The sequence below is a fragment of the Bos mutus genome, chromosome 7 (genome assembly GCF_027580195.1).
Source record: "Bos mutus isolate GX-2022 chromosome 7, NWIPB_WYAK_1.1, whole genome shotgun sequence".
Taxonomy (NCBI): domain Eukaryota; kingdom Metazoa; phylum Chordata; class Mammalia; order Artiodactyla; family Bovidae; genus Bos; species Bos mutus.
In genome coordinates, this window is record NC_091623.1 from 92,191,986 (window position 1) to 92,199,803 (window position 7,818).

A 7,818-nucleotide genomic window follows, 5' to 3' on the forward strand; every position below is an offset into this window, starting at 1 on the left:
TGTTCTACATCTTGTGGGTTTTTTTACCTCAAATTATTACTTGAGTTTAGATGACCCTTATAATAGGAAGTTTAAGATTATATTAATATTGCTAATTTCTTGATGAAAAAACTGAAATAGAAACTTACTTTTCAGTGAATGTTATTTGAATCTTCCAAATGCTGTAGGCTGTGCATGCACTATGAATTCACATAGAAAACTAAATATTTTAAAAATTAAAATAGCTTAAAAGTTTAACAACCATAACTATGTAAATTTTAAAAATCCCAACCTACTTAAAGTTTAGCAATATTAGATGAGAAAATCTAGTATCATTATGTAATTAAATTTTGTAAACAAAATCTTAAGGAAACTTTACCCCAAGAATCTCACCATGAAAGTTAATGTCTTATAAAACAGCTTCAAATTGAGTAATCTATATATTCATTCAATATAATTATGTAAATATAAATGTACATATAAAATAAGAAAAATATGGATATATTTCCAAAGAGGATTGCACATTTTAATCACTTCAGAAATTAACGACCTATAGAAAACAGTTGAAACATTATAAAAATGAAATTTGAATAATTTACATATCTAGAAAGAGCAAAACGCTATAAAAATGATAGTAAGGTTGTCTGATATTAATGACATTTAATAGAAATTTCATGTCATTTCACTTCCAACTAAAATATCCACAAGTGGTCATTGCTTTTGAAATATAAATGCACGACACAGAGAAATCTAAAATCATAATGGTAAGAGAGTAGTGTTTTGTCAGTCATCTATAGCAAAAATATTTCACATCTCAGTGGGTGTAGTAACGGCTTAGGACTCTGAGCGCCGCTGTTCACCAACTCTAAGAAAAGCTCAGTCAGCTTTCGGTCCCGGTATTAGAGTCTGCAACTCCACAAAGCCGCTCGGATCCCACAAACAGACTCCGGGGCTGCAGAGTAACTCAGCCTCTGAACTTGGGGCACTACGGGTTTCTCCTGAGAAAAAAGATCGCCATAATTTGCAGGAGGAAAACAGAAGCTAAGGAATCAGCGTTCACAGCAAGTATTCCGAAGAAAAAACCTTTAGTGAAGCAACAATGGCCGCTCCAAGGAATCGCCTGCACCACAGAAGACTGTTCCTGTTGTGCCTTTTCCTGGGGAGGCTGTGGGAGACGGGGGCGAGCCAGATCCGCTACTCGATACCTGAAGAGACAGAAACAGGCTACATCGTGGGGAATATCTCCAAGGACCTGGGGCTGGAGCTCCGCGAGCTGGCAGAGCGGGGCGTCCGCATCGTCTCCAGAGGTAGGACGCAGCTGTTTGCTCTAAATCCACGAAGCGGCAGCTTGGTCACCGTGGGCAGGATAGACCGGGAGGACCTCTGCGCTCAGAGCGCGCGGTGTCTGGTGAACTTTAAAGTCCTGGTTGAAGACAGGGTGCAGCTTCACGGAATAGAAATAGAAGTCACTGATATCAACGATAATAACCCGAAATTCCAGGTCGAAAATCTGGAAGTAAAAATTAACGAAATTGCTCTGCCCGGAACACGTTATCCATTGCCAGAGGCTGTGGACCCGGATGTGGGCTTGAATTCCCTGCAGAGCTACCAGCTCAGCCCCAATAACCACTTCTCCCTGGACGTGCAAACTGGAGACGACGGAGCTGTAAGCCCAGAGCTGGTGCTGGAGCGCGCCCTGGACCGCGAGGAGGAGGCTGCTCACTACCTGGTCCTCATCGCCACGGATGGAGGCGAACCGCGTCGCTCCAGCACAGTGCACATCCGAGTGACAGTGTTGGATACAAACGACAATGCCCCGGTTTTTGCTCAACCGATTTACCGAGTGAAAGTCCCAGAGAACGTGCCCCCGGGGACCCGGCTGCTTACCGTAAGCGCTAGCGACCCGGATGAAGGAACCAACGGGGAAGTGGCTTATAAATTCTGGAAAATTAGTGAAAAACAATCTCCGTTATTCCAGCTGAATGAAAATACTGGCGAAATATCAACAACGAAGAGTTTAGATTATGAAGAATGTGCGTTTTATGAGATGGAAATACAGGCAGAAGATGGTGGGGCATTGAAGGATCGGACCAAAGTACTCATTTCAGTAGAAGATATCAATGATAATAGACCTGAAGTGACCATTACATCGTTATTTAGTCCAGTGAGGGAAGATGCTCCTCAAGGAACAATAATCGTTCTTTTCAATGCTCACGACCGAGACTCTGGTAAGAATGGCCAAGTTGTCTGTTCCATCGAGGAGATTCTACCTTTTCAGTTAGAAAAATCAGTAGAAGACTATTATAGATTGCTGATAGTCCAAAATCTTGACAGAGAAAAAACCTCAGAATATAACATCACAGTGACTGCAACAGATAGAGGAACACCACCTCAGTCCACGGAAATTCACATCACCCTGCACGTGGTTGACATCAACGACAATCCACCCTCCTTCTCTCAAACTTCCTACTCTGTCTACCTCCCAGAGAACAATCTTAGAGGCACCTCCATCTTCTCTGTGACAGCCCATGACCCAGACAGCAACGAGAATGCTCGAGTTATTTACTCGCTAGAGGAAGACACCATCCAAGGGGCGCCTCTCTCCTCCTATGTTTCTATCAACTCGGACACTGGTGTGCTCTTCGCACTGCGCTCCTTTGACTATGAGCAGTTTCGAGATCTTCAAATGCAGGTGAGGGCAAGCGACAGTGGGGACCCACCACTCAGCAGCAACGTGTCACTGAGCATATTTGTGCTGGACCAGAACGACAACGTGCCAGAAATCCTGTATCCTGCCCTCCCCACTGATGGCTCCACGGGGGTGGAACTCGCACCCCGCTCTGCAGAGCCAGGATACCTGATTACCAAGGTGGTGGCAGTGGACAGAGACTCAGGCCAGAATGCCTGGCTGTCCTACCGCCTGCTCAAGGCCAGTGAGCCAGGACTCTTTTCTGTGGGGCTGCACACGGGCGAGGTGCGCACAGCGCGGGCCCTGCTAGACAGAGATGCGATCAAGCAGAGCCTGGTGGTGGGGGTCCAGGACCACGGCCAGCCCCCTCTCTCTACCACCGTCACGTTCACGGTGGCTGTGGCCGACAGCATCCCCGACGTCCTGGCTGATCTAGGCAACCTTGACTCTCCTGCCAACCCCGAGGACTCCGACCTCACACTCTACCTGGTGGTGGCGGTGGCCGCAGTCTCCTGTGTCTTCCTCGCCTTTGTCATTGTGCTACTGGCGCTTAGGCTGAGGCACTGGCACATGTCGCGTCTGCTCCAGGCTTCGGGCAGTGGGTTGGCTGGCGTGCCGGCGTCTCAGTTTGTGGGCGTGGATGGGGTTCGGGCTTTCCTGCAGACCTATTCGCACGAGGTCTCGCTCACCGCGGACTCAAGGAGGAGTCACATGATCTTCCCGCAGCCGAATTACGCTGACACGCTCATCAGTCAGGAAAGCTGTGAGAAAAGCGAGCCTTTGTGCGTTTCAGATGATTCCAGGTTTCCTGTAGAAGACAGCCCTTTCGTTCCAGTGAGTTCGACTTTTTCTTTACTTTAAAAAAAAAATTGGTTTTCTCTTTAAGTGCTTTCATTTAAGGTAAGTTGATGTTAACATATTTCTCACCATACATTTAAATTTTCACTAAGCCTGATTTTTTGCTCTAACATCTGTAAGAGTCAGACGCGACTTAGCGACTGAACAACAATATAGGAGGCATTTATTGGTTACATCGTTGAAACAATCTTTGCTTTTTCATAATAATTAACCTAGGGTCAGTGGAAACCCTCTTGGGACAGCCCTCATCATCAGGCACTGGGCATGGCTCTTTGGCTAAGGTTGCTTGAGTAGTGACCACAGTTCACTACTAATTCTTAGGACGGGTTTCTATTCCTGAAATTTATTATTTTTGTTGTCTGCAATGGCTGCATTGTGAAATTCTTACTCTAAAAACATGTCTATAGCTGATGCTATTTTTGTAAGGGTAAATTAATAAGAAATACATTCTATTTGGAGAACTAAGTGAAAGCTCAAATTCAATGCTTCTCTTCTGTTTCTATGACCAGACAACACCCCTTAGAGGTGATGTGTTTCAGGTCACATGTTTGTAGACGTTGTTTGCATTTAGAGATCATTTCTGAGGATGATTCAAGCTTCAGTTATTAGTTCCATATCCTCATACAGTATGTTTTATTCTTTTAATGGTGAAAAAATGCTCTTTATAAACAATAGACATTTAATTTCAGTGAAAAATTTTAACACCATTGGTTCTCATCCTCTTAATACTATAATTATTAATAGTTTGAAACTCTCCTATAGTTTATATTTGCTGAAGAGCAGTTTCTTAGACTGGACCCTATGAGAAGACAAAACATGGGAAGCAAAAATTATTCTTCAAGTGTTACTTATGACCCAATACTCCAACTTTTGAGGCTAGAAATAAATTTGGATATGGGAGATGCTTTAGGAAAATATTCTCAGGAATTACTAGGGAGGTTCTAAGAATATTTCACTGGCTTTTAGATATAAAGAAAATAATTATTATTATGTAATGTGATTTTTAACACAATGTGATTTCAAGTAATAAATGACATTGTAGGAGACTTTGAAAATAATATTTGAAATTGACTCAAAATTCTATTTTAAACATGCTGAACATAAGGGCTAAACATGTCTGTCCGTCATACAGATGTTTTAATTATTTCAAATACTCTTTATTCCTAAGCAAGTAGGAAAGACATAATGCATTGCTCAGGGTCATATTTTTAACCATGCAATAGGAAAGCTATCATTTAAAGTTTCTGTCTTGGGGAGTAACCTTTAGTACTTGGTATACATAAATACTAAAATATGTGTTAATGTGGAAAAAGTAATAACAGAAATATTTATGAAGACTGTATATCATGGTAGGTGACTACTATTCTCTGCCATAAAAGGTGACTTGTCTTTAAAAACAGTCCATAAGGCTCTTTGGATGGATGATTGGGCAGACTGTGGAAAATGCTGAATTCTTGTTTTGTTAAATCAGGCAGGACTTTTGCATTGGTAAACAGTTTATATAATAGGCTTAAGGATAAAATTCTTCCCCATATTAATGTCTTGTCTTTAAAGAAGAGTTAATTAAAATATCTTGGATATCTTCAAAACAATGAGGTAATGAAATATGTAGTAAAGAATACCTTGTGTTGACCATCTTTGCAATTGGGTGAGGGGTAAATGAAGGTTCAATAATAATGCTCCCTAACTTCTTTTATAAGTTTGAAATTTTCCACAATAAACTTCTTGAAAAACTAAGTATAAAGACACTGCCCATATACTTTACTAAACTTGGGCAATTACATAACTATATATCTATAGATAGATATATATTCTGAGCTTCCTTGGTGGCTCAGTGGTAAAGAATTTGCCTGCCAATGCAGGAGACACCGATTCGATCCCTGGTCCAGGAAGATTCCCCGGAGAAGGAAATAGCAACCTACTCCAGTATTCTTGCTTGGAAAAAAAACATGGATAGAAGATCCTGGCGGGCTACAGTCCATGGGGTCGCAAAGAGTTGGACACAACCTACCGTCTGAAAAACAACACATTCTGAAGAGAAACTGTCTCAAGACGACAATATGAGACTGCGATCCCACACGAGGCCTCTGGGCGCCGCTGTCGGCCAGTGCAGGGCTAGCGCTGATACCCGAGATTCCTCAGCCTCCAGGCTGGGATTTCCAGCGCAGCTACCGATAGAAGGAAGCCCGCTCACACACCCAGGCTCCTCTGTGCCCAGCACAAACGGATTCCCAGCTCTGCCTGTCCTGGGCAGAAAGTTTTTCTACTGATGCCGTGAACTGCAGTTTCTTTGGCTTTTCGGAAAGATTGGGACCCAGCGAGAACTAAAGCGCGCAATGGGAGGGAGCTGCACGCAGACACGCCCGGCTGACCGGAGGCAGGTACTGTTTCTCTTCCTGCTGCCTTTGTTCTACCCCGCGCTCTGCGAGCAGATCCGCTACTCGATTCCCGAGGAGCTGGCCAAGGGCTCCGTGGTAGGGAATCTCGCCAGGGATCTAGGGCTCAGTGTCCTGGATGTGTCGGCTCGAAAGCTGCGAGTTAGCGCGGAGAAGCTGCTCTTCAACGTAGACGCGGAGAGCGGGGACTTACTTGTGAAGGACCGAATAGACCGTGAGCAGATATGCAAAGAGAGAAGAAGATGTGAATTGCAGTTGGAAGCTGTGGTGGAAAATCCTTTAAATATTTTTCATATCATTGTGGTTGTTGAGGATATTAATGACCATGCTCCTCAATTCGATAAAAAGGAAATACATTTAGACATTTTTGAATCTGTATCCGCAGGTGCACGAATATCCCTGGACCCTGCCACTGACCCCGATATAAACATGAACTCAATTAAAGATTATCAGATAAATCCTAACCCTTATTTCTCATTAATGGTTAGAGTTAATTCTGACGGTGGCAGATACCCAGAATTATCCTTGGAGAAACCCCTAGACCGAGAAGAGCAGCGATCCCATAGTTTGATATTGACTGCCTTGGATGGAGGGGACCCTGCACGAAGTGCCACCGCTCAAATAGAAATCTCTGTCAAGGACACCAATGATAACCCCCCGGTGTTCAGCCAAGATGAATATAGACTTAGCGTTAGTGAAAATCTACCCCCCGGGTCCTCCGTGTTGCTGGTGACAGCCACTGACCAGGATGAGGGGGCCAATGCTGAAATAAACTACTACTTCAGGAGCACTGCTCAGAGTACAAGACACAAGTTCTCATTGGATGAGAAAACAGGCATGATTAAGAATAACCAGTCATTGGATTTTGAGGATATAGAAAGATACACCATGGAAGTGGAAGCAAAGGACGGAGGTGGTCTCTCTTCCCAATGTAAAGTAATCATAGATATCCTCGATGAAAACGACAACATCCCGGAAATAATCATTACTTCTCTCTCTGATCAGATTTTGGAGGGTTCTCTACCAGGAATGGTTGTTGCCCTTTTCAAAACACGGGACCGGGATTCTGGAGGAAATGGAGAAGTCACCTGTCATGTAGGAAGAGATGTTCCTTTCAAGATTTATTCTTCTTCTAATAATTACTACAAGCTGGTGACAGATGGGGATCTAGACCGAGAGCAGACTCTGGAATACAACGTCACCATCACAGCCACTGACCGGGGCAAGCCTCCTCTCTCCTCCAGCACTACCATTACCCTATGCATCACGGACATCAACGACAACGCTCCGGTTTTCCACCAGGCCTCCTACATCGTCCACGTGGGAGAAAATAACCCGCCTGGAGCTTCCATCGCGCAAGTCAGCGCCTCCGACCCTGACCTAGGACCCAATGGCTACGTCTCCTACTCCATCGTGGCCAGCGACCTGGAGCCACGCGCGCTGTCGTCCTACGTGTCCGTGAACCCGCAGAGCGGCGTGGTGTTCGCACAGCGCGCCTTCGACCACGAGCAGCTACGCGCTTTCGAACTGATGCTGCAGGCCCGCGACCACGGCTCGCCAGCGCTCAGCTCCAACGTGAGCCTGCTCGTGCTAGTGGGCGACCGCAACGACAACGCGCCCAGGGTGCTGTACCCGGCGCTGGGGCCCGACGGCTCGGCGCTCTTCGACACGGTGCCCCGCGCCGCGCAGCCCGGCTACCTGGTCACCAAGGTGGTGGCGGTGGACGCAGACTCTGGACACAACGCCTGGCTGTCCTACCACGTGCTGCAGGCCAGCGAGCCCGGACTGTTCAGCGTGGGGCTGCACACAGGCGAGGTGCGCACGGCGAGGGCTTTGGGCGACAGGGACGCGGCCCGCCAGCGCCTGCTGGTCGCTGTGCGCGATGGGGGACAGCCG

At 45.7% G+C, this 7,818-nt stretch overlaps 1 long non-coding RNA gene across 1 annotated transcript; it reads right to left on the reverse strand.

The window, feature by feature from the left end:
* Positions 1 to 1,050: 1,050 nt before the first annotated feature.
* On the reverse strand, positions 1,051 to 3,292 carry LOC138988562 (uncharacterized). Its single transcript, XR_011464834.1, has 3 exons — positions 3,155 to 3,292; positions 1,867 to 1,920; positions 1,051 to 1,184 (listed from the first exon to the last, which is right to left on the reverse strand). It is a non-coding gene; the product is annotated as an uncharacterized lncRNA (long non-coding RNA).
* Between the last annotated feature and the right edge of the window lie 4,526 nt (positions 3,293 to 7,818).